Raw genomic sequence first — 15,185 nt, forward strand, 5'->3', positions numbered from 1 at the left:
CCTAATATATAGTGGGCCAGACATGGCTACACAGTGCACCCTTAGTACTTGTCCTAATATATAGAGGGGCCAGACGTGGCTACACAGTGCACCCTTAGTACTTGTCCTAATATATAGGGGACCCAGACATGACTACACAGTGCACCCTTAGTACTTGTCCTAATATATAAGAGGCCCAAACATGGCTGCACAGGGCACCCTTAGTACTTGTCCTAACATATGAGGGACCTAGACATGGCTACACAGTGCACCCTTAGTCCTTGTCCTAATATACAGGGGAACCAGAAATGGCTGCACAGTGCAGCCTCACCGGTAGTACAAGGAGAAATGCAAAGTCCTACATCTGGGCAAGAAAAATGAAAAAAGCTCATACAGAATGGGAGGAATTGGGCTAAGCAGCAGCACATGTGAAAAACACTTGGGTATACCAATAGAGAACACACTGAACATGAGTCAACAATGTGATGCAGCAAAAAAGACAAACACAATTCTGGGATGTATGAAGAGAAGCATAGAGTCTAGATCACGTGAGGTAATTATTCCCCTCTACTCTTCTTTAGTTAGACCTCATCTGGAATACTGTGTCCAGTTCTGGGCACCCCACTTTAAAAACCACATAGACAAACTGGAGTAAGTTCAGAGAAGAGTTACCAAGATGGTGAGCGGTCTGCAGATCATGTCCTATGAGGAACAGTTAAAGGAGCTGTGAATGTTTAGCTTGCAGAAGGCTGAGAGGAGACTTAATAGCTGTCTACAAATATCTGAAGGGCTGTCACAGTGCAGAGGGATCAGCTCTATTCTCATCTGTAGAAGGAAAGACTAGAAGCAATGGGATGAAACTGAAAGGGAGGAGACACAAATTAGATATTAGAAAGAACTTTCTGACAGTGAGGGTGATCAATGAGTGGAGCCAGTTACCACAGGAGGTGGTGAGTTCACCTTCCATGGAAGTTTTCAAACAGAGGCTGGACAAATATCTGTCTGGGATGATTTAGTGAATTCTGCATACAGCAGACAGTTGGATCAGATGACCCTGGAGGCCCCTTCCAACACTACAATTCTATGATTCTACTTGTCCTAATACATAGGGGACCCAGACATGGCTACACTGAGCACCCTTAGTACTTGTCTTAATATATAGGGGATCCAGATATGACTACACAGTGCACCCTCAGTATTTATCCATTCCTGTTGCCCTGCCATGTGTCACTCACCTTAATCCTTACATGGAAACTACATGTGAGCAGCCACCATAGATATTTCTGTGTCCAGATGATTGGGGCAACACAGAATGGCATTGTGGCCTGCATATTATGAACCCCTGTGTTAAATGGAAACTATAAAATAAATGTTAAACTATAGAGTATAAGCAACAAAATGAGACCCATTTAATGAGAATTTAGTGATTTTTTTTAGACTTATAATATCTCTAGATTAGTCATTTTGTTTCAATTAAAGGGGCTGATCTGAGGATATTGATCATAAAACTTCATGCCCCCAATCCTCCTGCTATTGAATGTTAGTTGGTGTATATTTTCCACACCAGTAAACCACAGAAAAGAAGAACCCCTACAGTCATAAGTAGAGTTTCTGAAAGAGGCAATATCTTTCAGAGTTCACAAGAAAATAGAAAAACTCTGAGAAATGCAATATTGATTGAGTGTGATTTTCTTGAGCAAGGCTTTTAGCAGAAGTAGTCAAAGTAAGCATGTGCTCTGTTAAATGCTGATGTTTAAAGCCATGTGTGCACCGACGGAGCCGTAGATCAAGACTTTCAATGCTTTGAGCAGAATATAAGTTGACAGTGCTTTTATGGTTGCCTTCACTGTGGAAGTTCTGCAGCTATATTATGTGAGTTGGAACAGATTGTGTCCTGGAAAAATCTATTCATTTTTTCCTAAAGCATAAAAGACCTACATAAATATAAGAAATAATATTTAGCCGCTGTAGTATGGACCTAGGAAATGCTGGTTGAAAACAAGTGATGCTTAATGGGAGACTGACTGTCACGCAAACAAGATTGACTACTTCACTGCCAGCCATTCAGAATACTGCAGTTTTCCAAAATGACAGGTAGTAAAGTGGCTGCGAAGAAGCAGATGCTTTAACCTGTGACGCTCAGCAGGAGAGAAGCTAAGAAATGATATTTGTAATGTTGTAGAGTCTAATGATACCCAGGCTGTTTCTATAGAAAGCACAGACACTTTATCGTATTGATACATATGTGTTCAGTGGAATCAGTTCCCAAGACTGATCTCAACAAAAGGAAACATACTCCTTATACAATCCATACAAAGATATTCCTTCATTATCTAAAAACAAACTGATCTCCTCTAATCTCATCTTCTGCCCTAAAATAGGTATACTTCTGCCCTCCTTTTTACAAAACCCACCATATTACTTACATTAGTTCATTCTTATCCATATCCCAACTACCACAGCAATAAACATTTAACTCTCTGTCACACTACAACAGATTACATTACATGGACAATTAAGATGTTAGGCAATAACTTGAAAAACACAAGACACATGACACTGTAGTTACACAAAATACAATTCTATAGGTGTGTTAGGTACTTTCATTATAAACAGGCACCATATACGTCATGCTAGTTGAATGAATCTAATAACTTACATCATAGGAAGAAAACAAAGTAAAAAAAACATCCTGCACTTTACAACATGTTGTAAAGATGTCTGAAACGCGTTGAACTGACTACCGTTTGTATCGTGTCTTATGGTACTGGCACGAATGGAATAAAGATTGGATAAGAAAGACAACAAGACCATTGTTTATATGATGGTGAAAGGCCACCTTGAATATGTGAGGAGGTTCGCTGTGGCAACGAACCCCTCAATGAAGTAAGTTTTCGCTCTCTATTACTTTCACCCTGTCTCTTTCAACACATACCCAGAATGCAGGATTCTTTTTAACTTTGCTTTCTTTCTGGCTCTGTGGCCAAGATACTCCCGTACCTCGGACATATCCCAGATGCTCCCCCAGTCATTGCAGACACCAACGGGGATCAGAGATGAAGTAGAAGGCAACCAGTGTTTTACAGGCGATCTGGGATCAATGGTGTAGTAGTCTATCAAAAAAGCAGTTATCAGCAGCACACCATAGCAACTGTAATCAGTGAGGCAAAAAAGATGCAAAGCCCAAACGGATAGTGAACCAACCATCCATATGTAGTCCAAAGTATAAAGATGAGGGCAGCAATCGGTTGGTGCAATATAAAATCCAGGTTTTTATTCCTCTGCAACACAGTGAAACATGACTAATGTTTCGACCTGCTAGAATCTACCCTTTCCTCACCGTGGACACGCTAAAAACACTCACTGTTGCCCTCATCCACCCGTGGCTCGATTATTGCAACTCGTTGCTGATCGGCCTCTCCTGCTCCAGACTCTCCCCCCTCCAATCTATCCTGAATGCGGCAGCCAGGCTCATCTTCCTGTCCAGCCGCTACTCGGATGCATCTGCCCTGTGCCGGTCACTGCACTGGCTGCTTGTCAAATATAGAATTCAATTCAAACTCACAACCCTCATCCACAAAGCCCTCCACAGCATCACGCCGCCCTATATTGCTCCCTCATCTCAATCCACCACCCAGCCCGGGCCCTCCGCTCTGCTAACAAAATCACATTAAGCACTCCTTTAACTCAAACCTCTCATTCTCTCCTTCAAGACTTCTCCAGAGCAGCATCAGTCCTCTGGAACGCACTACCAAAAATATCCGGGCAATCCTTGACACAAAAAACTTCAGGCATGCTCTAAAAACGCACCTCTTCAGGGAGGCATACCATATCCCCTAAACCAAACCCCTCTTTACCCCCTCTGATAACATGCTCCCTGTCCTACAGACTGCAATCCCTGCTAGCCGCAATTAACTTCCCCTCTGCAGTCACACTGATTCGGCCAGCACACGGCTTAAGTCTGACCATTGTCTATGTGTATAGCATCCCACACTCTCCACCTCGCCATACCGTGCACATCTCCAGTCCCTTTACCTTCTGTATCACCCCATTATCTGTAGTATGTGAGTTTGTTGGAGCAGAACCCGCACCCCTATTGTTTCCATCAATTGATTACTAGATGTAACTGTGGTTTTGTTTTTGTACCCCCTGTGTTGTAATCGCTGCAGAACATTTTGGCGCTGTATAAATAAAGATTTTATATATATATATTTGGGGAGGTAGGGGGAAGGCTAGACATATGTCTTAGGGTTCCCATACACTTGTGTTATGTAACGCTGCGTTTTTTGTTAACGTGATTGTCAATGGGACTTTCTAATGTTAAAAACATAAGGCAACGAAATGCACCACAAACTTAAGTTGAGTTGCGTTTTTAACATTAGAAAGTCCCATTGGCAACCGCGTTAACAAAAAACGTAGCGTTACAAAAATGCAAGTGTGTGGGAGCCCTTAGGAGTATGTGTCCCTAATCTTTTAAGACCCTATCAACACCTGATTGCCAGTGCTTAAAAGCCCTGTGATGCAGAAGAAATTTGGGGGCACACCACAGCTGGCAGCCATTAAGAGTAGTTGCAGGGGTGCACCAGGGCCTATGAGCCTTTAGCTATGGCACTGCCGACACACCAACAGCATCATTCTGCAGATGCTTACATTTGAACCATGTAAGGGCTAGGGATGAGCGAGCGTACTCAGATAAGCACTACTCGCTCGAGTAATTTGCTTTATCCGAGTATCGCTGTGCTCGTCCCTGAAGATTCGGGTGCCGGCACGGAGCGGGGAGCTGCAGGGGAGAGCGGGGAGGAACGGAGGGGAGATCTTTCTCTCCCTCTCTCCTGCCCGCTCTCCCCTGCTCCCCGCTGCGACTCACCTGTCAGCCGCAGCGGCACCCGAATCTTTAGCCCCGAGCACATCGATACTCGGATAAAGCAAATTACTCGAGCGAGTAGTGCTTTTCCGAGTACGCTTGCTCATCTCTAGTAAGGGCTCCCACCCACTTGCCTTTTTTTCACGCGTTATAGCTTGCTTTTTTTCATGCCATATGGGCTCCTGCACACTTAACTTTTTTTCACGCGTTATAGCTTGCCTTTTTTTCATGCTATATTGCTGCTTTTTTTTCACGCGATTGTCAATGGGACTTTCTAATGTTAAAAAAGCACTAACTTGCAAAGCGTTTTTAACATTGGAAAGTCCCATTGACAATCGCTTTAAAAAAAGGCAAGCTATAACGCGTGAAAAAAAGGCAAGTGGGTGGGAGCCCTTAGGGTGATTTTACACCTGCACCCGGGATTCTACTTTTTTGCTCTGTTTGTTCGAACAGCTCCGTCTTAGGCCGGCTGTCCCCGGGCGTTGCAAAGTCCCGTGGCAGATCTTTGCCATGGGAGCCGCCGCCCGGGAGCAGGAGCCGCCGATGAATCTCCGCCGGTCAGGCCTATCTAATAGATAGGCTGACCGAGGAGAATCGGGGCAATTCACAGCATGCTGCGAATTGCCCGTCGCGAGCGGAGAATCGCAATGATTCTCTGCTGGTGGACACGGGGCCAGCGCTTGCCATAGCAACACTATGGTAAGCTTCAGCCTGCTCCAGCCTGCGTGATTCGCAGGCGATTTACCGCCAGTGAATTCACGGTCGTGGACAGGGGGCCTAAGGGGTCCATTTGGTTTCCGCTCAGGTGACCTACTTTTGCACGGAAGAAACTGCGCAGGATGCAGCGCTTTTTCTTTTGGTATTTCGAGCTGGATCTACAACGGACCCACCGATTGGAGGTTGCAAACGCAGATGTGAAACTGGCTTCACTCCAGTTATTTCCCAGTGCTGCTTTGCTTCTCTGGCCAGAAAGTCACTTCGGTTTCTTTCCCACAATAAATACTTAACATGTTTTGTCCATCAAGAAGTGACACCACATCTTGCTGTACAGGTTTTGTTGCACGGCCCTTTGTATAACATAAAACATAGTTTACTCTGTCAGTTAACAATGGGGAAATATATCAACATACCTTTTGTAACAGATGAAGTCATTTAACTTACACTTTAACTATTGCTTCGCAGCCGGTATACCAGATGCCTGCCAAGTTACCATTTAATATGATGTGATTTAATGGTAATGCGATTAACATTTAATATAATGAGAGCAGCTGAGTCCCATTCAAGTGAAAGGGACTGACCTGCAATACCAGGCATAGCAGCTATACAATGTACAGCGCTGTACCTGGTATAGAGTGAAGTGACAGTGGGGTTCACTCGAGCGCTGCGGCCACTTCAGACAGCTGATTGGTCAGGATCCTGAGCGCTGGACCTGATATTAATGACCTAAGGATAGGTCATAAATATTGAAGTCCTAGAAAACCCTTTTACATTCCATAGGACAGTACTTTATTTCTCAATATTCCTAAGCCAAGTACTCCCTAAAAAAAAGTTATATTAAAGTAAAGCCAGGGCTTTGATCATACACTGCACTACCTATAAAATGTACAGCAACAGCACAGTGCAAATACCTTCTAGAGACATGGCATTTACCCCCAGGGGTATACAAACCACATGCTGAGAGCCTAGTCATATAGAACTAACGTTCTCACAGCGATTCTGGTAGCAGAAGGCAACGTCCTTTCATGTAACCTACTTGATACAAATCAGCTATGGCAATCAAGTTCTAGGATTTCTGTGAAGCTTCCATTATAAATAGCATGTATGTACAAAGATGTAGACTGCTAAAAGGATACCACTGGAATCACCCCATGCTTTATATGGCAAAGAACCCTTATTGTTTAGTAATGCAAACACAACCCCTATAATTATAGGACAACGTGATTCTAAACCACGGCTAAAGCAAACTCTCTGTATGAGCTCCCGTGCTCTTCATGTTGGGTAATATCGGGCCGCAGCTTGATCAGAGAAATATAGTTTCCTGGAGTTATTATGGTGAAATGTATGTGGAATCAGCATATCACATACTGCAGCTCATCCGTCATTGGGATTTGGGCTTTAGCTATTTTTTGTTTTGAGGTTACAAAGTTACATAGTAACATAGTTTATGTTTATATGTTTATGTTACAGCACCTTATCAGCTTCACTACCAGTTCTATTCTTCCATTCATTCGCTTTTAGCTTCCATCAGCTCTCTCAGTGAGAGTTCTAAGAGGGTCAATAGGTTTAACATGGTTTAACAGGCTTCTAGATGTACCTTACATGGAGAAACTAGTGTTCAAATAGGCGCTTAGAAAGGTTGGTGAAGAGTAATGTGCAAGCTGTCCATCAAACGATGCCCAACACTCATCCCAGGGAAGCTCGCTCCGGTATTAGTGTATCTTGACTCCACCAGGAAGCTAGGGGTTTGACTGGAGGAACGGCCCTGTCACACCCCCAGCTCCCGATAGGGTCAAGCTTTGAAGGTCCTAGCAGCACACTGTACATTGCTTGTTGCCGTCCCTGGAGCCTGACGGTGAGAGAAATTTTTCTTATTATTATTCTTACATTATGAGCTGTAAGAATAAAAGGAACAAGCAATGTACAAGCTCCACATGGGACTGTGAATGCTGCTGGGGCATGCTGCTTCTCTGCTATGTCTCCCCGCCGCACTAAGGATGAGCTTTGATTGGTGAACGCCTGCCTGTGTCCACCATTCCGGATAGTCTGTTCTGCGTTACGGCATGTCCCCCGCGCATAGCAAGTGCCAATGTGGTGGCGCGGCCCTGGACTGTGCGTGCAGCCAGCTGTCAGAGTGGCTCCCCCCGGCGTGCTGCTCTCCCAGCTGCAGCAGACATCTTTAAATTCCACGGGGGGCAGGGGCACTTCTGCACTGCAGGAGAAGGCACTTTACAGCTCTTTCTCCTCATTGTTTTCTAGGCTCCGGCTGCCTAGGGTACAGCCAATCAGGTACAGGGAGCGTGACCCCCCTGTCAATCTGGACTCTACCAGGACTTCCTGGTGGCGTCAAGTTACACTAACACCGCTCGCTCCTGTACTGTTACACAGCAGCAAGTATCGCTCAGAGCGCTGCCGGCATGGAGGCAGAGCAGGTCGGGGAGCGTTCTCCCCCTCCGCCCAACTCCATTCACTGTAAGCAGACAGTCCTTCAAAAGTGAATGACTGCTATTTACACGGAACAACATACAGTTTTCTGCATGCAGAAGTTGTTTTTTTTAAACTCTTTTTTATTGCATTTTCATATTTCAAAGAAAGAAACACAGATGCATGCAGAAGTTTAATGACTGAATGCTTCTCATTTAGGGCTTCTTCACACAACCGTGTTTGCGCAGGTACTTGCACATGCAAAATCTGCGTGCACTAAACACGGAGAATAGAACCCATTGATTTCAATGGGTTTTTTCTTATAAGTGCATTTTATGCTCGCAGTTCACATGCACAGAAACAATTAGCCTGACGGCTATCCCAACAACTCCTGTGCTTTAAACAGAAGCAATAGTCATTCTGTAAATGGAGGTGAAGCTGGAGATCACTTCTGGCCGACCACCTCCATTCACTGCAAACAGGCAGTCGTTCGTACAGTAGATAGGTGACTACCTGTTTACATGAGCGGATAGTTGCTTGGTTTTCAATTCAGCTAAAGGTATCTTTACATGGGGTGATTATTGCCTACATAATGGCTGGAAACAGAGAATTTGGGCGACAGGGCGACTTTGCTTATTTCTTAGCAGAACTAAAAGCCAGATGACTACTGTCCGTTGTAAACAGGCAGCTGTGCGTTGTTCTTCTATGAACAATTGCCCACTTGCAGTGAATGGAGGCGGGCAAAAGCGATGTCAGGCCTGCAGTACCGCCATTCACAGAATCACTCGGATGGCTGTTGAGCGCTAATATGCCTGATGGGCATCCGGTGTAAAGGAACCTTAAAAACCACATGACTGACAAGTGATCAATTTGTTGCACAGTGCCCTGTCGGTGGCCGCTTATAAATGGGACAACTATTGCCCAAATTTGCTGTTAGCAGCGATGATTCGGGTGAGAGCTGCCCAGTGTAAACATAGTATGTCAGGCCAAAAGCAGACGATGTCCATCTAGTTCAGCTTGGTTCCACCACTCCCTTGTTGGTCCAGAGGAAGGCAAAAAAAACCCAAAACAATGAGGCAGAAGCCAATTTAGCCCATTTGTGGAAAAATAAAATCCTTCCCGACTCCATAATGGCAGCCAGAATAATCCCTGGATCAACATTTTGAAAGTTCCACCCTGACTCCAAGACCCGGATCAAGAACTCCGCTGGTTATTTAATGTCTATATCCTGTAATATCAAAGTGCTCTAGAGAGGCATCTAGTCCCTTCTTAAACATCTCTATGGATTTTGCCATCACCACGTCCTCAAGCAGAGAGTTCCACAGTCTCACTGCTCTTACAGTAAAGAACCTCCTTCTATGTTAGTGATGAAACCTTCTTTCCTCTAGATGTAACGGATGCCCCCTTGTTACTGTCACAGTCCAGGGTATAAACAGATCATGGGAGAGAGAAGTAAAACACCTAAACTTCTCATCTCTCTACCTTCTGAAGTGTAGTTGAAACATTTGCCCAGGTGAGCCGGCAGAGCATTACTGGCTTAGCACCAACCTTTATCCTAGGAGTACAGATGGAACAGAGGCCGAAAATTAGTTAACATATGTTTCACAGCAAATGTGAAATCTTGGGTTTCATGATCCAACATAGGCCAGAAAGATACAAAGTATGTGTTGCTGTAAAGTAACAAATATGCTCCTTCAACCATGCATACTTACAAACCTACAAAATGAAGAAATTGCAAACTTTTACATAAAGACATGATTTGAGCATTTTCTCTCATACATATGGATCGATGAAAGGTTGCATACACAATAATAACTGGAATACTAACTACATTTACAATGCACAATATTATTAGCCTATAGCCGTTTATTTAACCCTTTCAAGCAAGCATGGGTAACTTAACCTATTAGTATGCAATTACATAGGAGAACTATGGCATGTGTCTGCATGAGTGATATAGGAGAGTGTTTACCAGCCTCCAGGCCCACACAAACCACTTTAGTGCATCATTGAGGTTTATTATAGGAATCAATATGATTTTTGACACGGCTTCTTTATAGAAAATATGACAAATTTAAAACCTTTCCAATCCAGCTACAAGAATCCTGCGCTATTAACTATGTGATGATAGCTGCTATCATCTGTGACGTATGACATAAACATCTAGACATTTTCTGCAGATTTGGATGCTGCTCACATAGTACAGAGGAAAAAAAGAAAGGCTTGCTGTAAGTCTGCACACCCATATAATAAAAGTTGATATAACTCCACTAAATAAGACATTCCACAGAGCAGAAAATGACAAAGTCCAATCCGAAACACACAGCTATCCTTCGAGCTAGGACAAACATCTTGTGCTCAGTACACAGTGTGCCAAGGTACAGTAGGCAGGCGAAGAAGGTGGGTGATGGGAGAAGCCTCGACCGCTGTGGTTATTACAGATGGATGAGGAATGAGAAGGTAAACAGGAAAGAGAGATTCGGTATTCGTATGTCAGAGGTACAACCTAAGGCCGCTTTCAGACCAGCGGCTATCAGGAACGGATTTGGTCATATGGAGTTAATGGAAATCTATGTATATATTTTAAAAACCTATTTTTCAGGTTTTTTGCCTCGTTATTGCTATTATTTTCTATCGGCCAAATACGGATCAGTATTCACCCAGCAAAAAATAAAATCTACATATCGAATAGCGATGTAACTACTAATGACATACGGTTGTGACGGACCCGTCAAATATGACGGATCCGTATTACGCGGCTTCAGTCTACGTCATTCCATACCTTCTTGTGACGCCACCTGTCTATACAATTAGGACCGAATGAGTAATGCACTGCAATACTCTAAAAGGGAAACTTACCCGTGAAGTTAGGGCGCCAAAGTAGAGACATACACCATCTGGGAAGGTGTTCCTTCAGATCAACCATTGATTTCATTGATCATTAACACCGATATTACGGTAGCCAAACACAAGAAAGGCTGAAACGTACACGAGGTCAAGAGTGACGGAAGGGGAGAAGAAGCCGCTGTCACCGGGCATTAATATGCCAAACTCAGCGCTCACCTCCTTGATGCTGTGCCCCGCTAGGTGCTGCGATCCCACCGACATGCCAGTGCCATGATCTGTCCTTCTTGCAATCCAATGAAATCAAAATGCGACAGTTTTTCTGTTTGCCTATAAGCCCCAGTCCCCGAGCAGTCCAGATCCTGTGTGCGATGTGTTATGCACTACATGATGTGCCTCCAGTCGCTGTGACACTGCGCCGCCCCCGCCTGGCTCATAGCTTTCACTCAATGCACACTCATACACACAGAGCAGTGCTCTGGTACTACAGCAGCTCCGCCTGCCCAGACCCCCCTCCCTGCTTCCTTCTAGCAGCCAGTGCATTCTCACACAGAGAGTCAGTGTGCTGCAGACATACAGTGGCCACATTATACACTGCGTGCGGCTCGCCAGGCCACATACAGGCCCATCAGCGCTGCTGCTAGGGGTGCATTGCATATTTCGCTTCCTAGGTACAGCATGGGTTAATTTCGGAGCCCGTTCCATAAGACTGGTTTGCTACTGAACCTTGGCCGATATTTGATACGCGACTATAAATGACGTCCGCCTCAATGGTCCCTCTTGCTTTTCCTGATTTTCTGGCTGCAGGTAACCTGCAAGGAAGATAGGCATCACGTCTAGACGTTAAAGGCATTGGTGCACGCACGGAACACGCGCGTTCATGAAAAAAAATGTCCTTTAGGCAAGGTTCAGGCGAACGTATTTGCGTGGCGTATTGTGCATGAAAAATTTGCAATATGCAGAGAATAGAACGCATTTGTTTGTTCGCGGAAGTATTTTTTGCGTGCATATTGTTCGCGCAATAAAATTCGCAGCATCCTCTATTTTGCTGCAGATTTGCGCAGGGAAAAAGCACATTTGAACTAATTCACTGATTGCCTATTTTGATGAATGGGAGCTTGGTTGCGTGATTTTTTGCGCTCGTAAATTCTTTTAATTTGCACGTGCAAAAAGTACAATAAAATACGCATACATGCGTGCAAATACGCAAAGCTGATTGCGCAAATAGGAGATGCGAATGCATGCATAAATGCGTTTATGTCCGTTTGACATTAGGGTGGTCATACACGGGCGTAAGTGCATGTACGCTCATGATACCGTAATACATGTCCGCTATGCGGGGCGCGTGCCCGTGTACTATCGTGCCCATAGCAGCGCGTTTTGCTGTACTTGTTTGCGCTGCCGAGAACATTCACAATGGTGCGGCCCCAGCAGCGCCATGATTGAGTAGGCGGGCGAGCCTACTTAGTCCCAGGCGATTTCAATTTTCTGCACAAAATGCATTTCAGTACGCTACTTCATGCAGACGGGGGACTTTGGTGTGCAATTGCGCACCAAAGTTGAGCATGCCGCGTTTTTCTCTGCGCACTCGAAATGCGTACGAAAAAAAAACAATGTGTGAAGGAACCCATTTAAATCAATTGGTTCTATTCGCTGCGTGTTTGGTGTGTAGATTTTGCAGCCACAAATGCGCACGCAAATGCGGCCGTGTGCGGGAGCCTTTAAAGAGATGCACACGGGCCTTATGGGGGTCACTTCTAATCAGAGGCGTAAGTTGAAGCTCCCGGGCCCCAATGCAAAACCTGTAACAGGGCCCCCAACTATAATGCTTTATTCATAGTACTGGGCTCCTTATATACAGAAGAGAGGCCTTATGGGCCCCCTAAGGCTCCTGGGCCCGGGTGCAACCGCATCCTCTATAGTTACGCCCCTGCTTGTAGTTATACAGGGTGATTTAAACAGACTGGTGCTAAAGTAAAGCTGATTTAGGCGGCCTTCACATCTGCAGCGGGGGTCCGTTTTTCTTCTCTATTCGGGGGTCCGTTTTATAATTAGACCCCACAACAAACATCTGTAAGGTGCGTTAAAAATGTGCATTCTGGCTGATGTATGTCAATTCATAGATGAAGATATCAGCTTCACTGTTGCACCATTCTGTATAGGCAGCAGGGCCAGCAGTGTAATGGTTACGGCGCCAGTCACTGCTCAGTTCTGGGCGCTGTGCAAGCCCTCTCTGGTTGTTATAGGAGTCGTTAAACTCAGCTTTATTGTACTCTTGTTCGTGCACACTACCTCGCTGTATTCTTGTGCCTGGCTCCCTCTAGTGGATATTTTTGATCACACAACCAATAATTCATTATAAATGTAGCAAAGCTGAATTTGTTATTTGTTCTCCTGCCAGGGTCAGTCTTAGTAAATAACCATATCCCTCACAATAGAACAATTCTGAAGCATCTTCTCTTAGGCCCCTCTCACACACAGCGCCGGCAAAAGGCCGCGATTTTACCGCCATTTTAGAATGCAGGTTACTGCATCTGACCGGTTCTTAACGCAGCCCAACATTGTGATGGGTGATGAGGTGCATTAAAAAGCACAAAAACCTGCCAAGATAGAGCAGTCAGTGCTGGAAAATCACGGAGCTTTCTGCGAGGCCCCATTGAAATTAATTGGAGCGTTATGCTGCGGCGTGGTAATCGCAGTAAAATGCGCATGTGTGAGAGTGGCCTTAGATTTCTGTGTTCTTCTTTTATTTCTGATGTAACATTTATTTCTAAATTGACAACTGGGTGTTGTTAGTTGGAGATGTGACTCTACAGACTGACAATGGACAGAGTAAGATATTGTAGCCACACCCCCTTGAAAATGGAAAGCCCAGTTGTCAATATATTCATACATTTTTAGCAGGAGGAATAGAGGAAAAGCACAATGCAGAGATCTGAGAAAAAGCTCCAGAATTGTTATTTCATGGGGATTCAAACCTTTTCTAAAACAGACATATGGGGAGAGCAGAAGGTCCTCTAACTTTTTTTGGTGAGGATATTATCTTTTCTGACTCAGCAACACCAAATGGGTTTTGTCTTTGGCAGATTTAGGTTAGAAGAAAACCAGCGGGGGCCTGGTCTGGGACACAAAAGTCTAAGGGCTCCTTCACAGGAGCGTATACGTTTTTACGTTAGCTTGGACGCGTCACAAATTTGCATGAATGGATGACTTTTTGCAATCAAGTCCTGAGCTTAATTAGCGCTTTCTCATCCATTCACACAGCTGGGTGCGATGTTTTAGTGAAAAAATACATCGCAGTCCGGAAATCCCTCGCTCGGAATGATTTCCAATGCCTACATAGAGGCATCTGTAAGCTTTTCCCTGCATTGGATGCTGCTAGACTGCCTCCCTTCTTTTTTTCCCCAGCTCCCATAGGAGTCTATGGGAGCCGCTGGAGTATATCGGTCGAGAGATAGATCCAGAACTATCTTTTTACCCAGCGCAGGCGCGGATTTTGGTCGCATAAGTTCTATTTTTTTACGATGCAACGTTTTTACAAGCCGCAAATTCATCCATGTGAGCGAACGCATTGGAAACCAATGACTCAGATGGTCACTTTTTTTTAAGCGACGTATATACGCTGGTGTGAATAAAGACAGCTGTTGGAACTTTCAATGCTGAAAGGCATTTGACAGTGTGCCCTGGACATGTCTTTTTCAAGCTCTTATTGCCTAATCACATGACTGTATGCGTAAAGTGCTGCCTGTGTCACGCAGCATTTTACCGGTCTGCTTGAGCCGGCAGAGACCACGTATGGCAGTGAGCGCACTGTGCATGACCGCGCATCTCACTCATGCTGTCATGCACAGTGTGAGTTTCCCCGCTCTGTCTCATAGTGGGGTTGCGTATGTATCGTTGCCCATACTGCTAATAAAAAAGTATAGGGCTCACACTGTGTGATACGCGGGGAAGTAGAGCATACTGTGATCTTTTTCACATGTACGGTATATCTACATGCAGTGTTATCACTCTAATGAAAGTTATGATACTGAAAGGCAATTTCAAGTCACAAAGCCATAGAAGAATGGATTTATGCGTGAGTGGGAAGTATGAGAAATCTATAGCACAGATAACACTGCTGGCCTGGTGACGCCCTAACACTAATTCAGGGACCATAAAACCTTCACTTCCTGTGACTTCCAGTGACTATTCTTGTAAGTGCAAATTATTCACATCCATGTCTGTGCCTTGTCATAAGTATGTGTGTATAAATAAAATGAAAAAAGCTTGGTACCGTGTTAGCCAGTACAGCAAAATGTGATTGTTCTCAGTGAGAGAAACCAAGTAATCTTGTAGATATGATAGCTTCTAATGG

General features: G+C 44.5%; 1 protein-coding gene across 1 annotated transcript in view; it reads right to left on the reverse strand.

Annotated features, from left to right (window-relative positions):
* Nucleotides 1-11,268, reverse strand: part of PIP5K1B (phosphatidylinositol-4-phosphate 5-kinase type 1 beta) — a 140,663-nt gene extending 129,395 nt beyond the window's left edge. Inside the window, exon 1 of the mRNA XM_066604199.1 lies at nucleotides 11,048-11,268. The gene's annotated coding sequence lies outside the window, so the exon portion shown is untranslated. The remainder of the gene's footprint in view (nucleotides 1-11,047) is intronic.
* Between the last annotated feature and the right edge of the window lie 3,917 nt (nucleotides 11,269-15,185).

Source organism: Eleutherodactylus coqui, chromosome 5 (genome assembly GCF_035609145.1).
Source record: "Eleutherodactylus coqui strain aEleCoq1 chromosome 5, aEleCoq1.hap1, whole genome shotgun sequence".
NCBI classification, from domain to species: domain Eukaryota; kingdom Metazoa; phylum Chordata; class Amphibia; order Anura; family Eleutherodactylidae; genus Eleutherodactylus; species Eleutherodactylus coqui.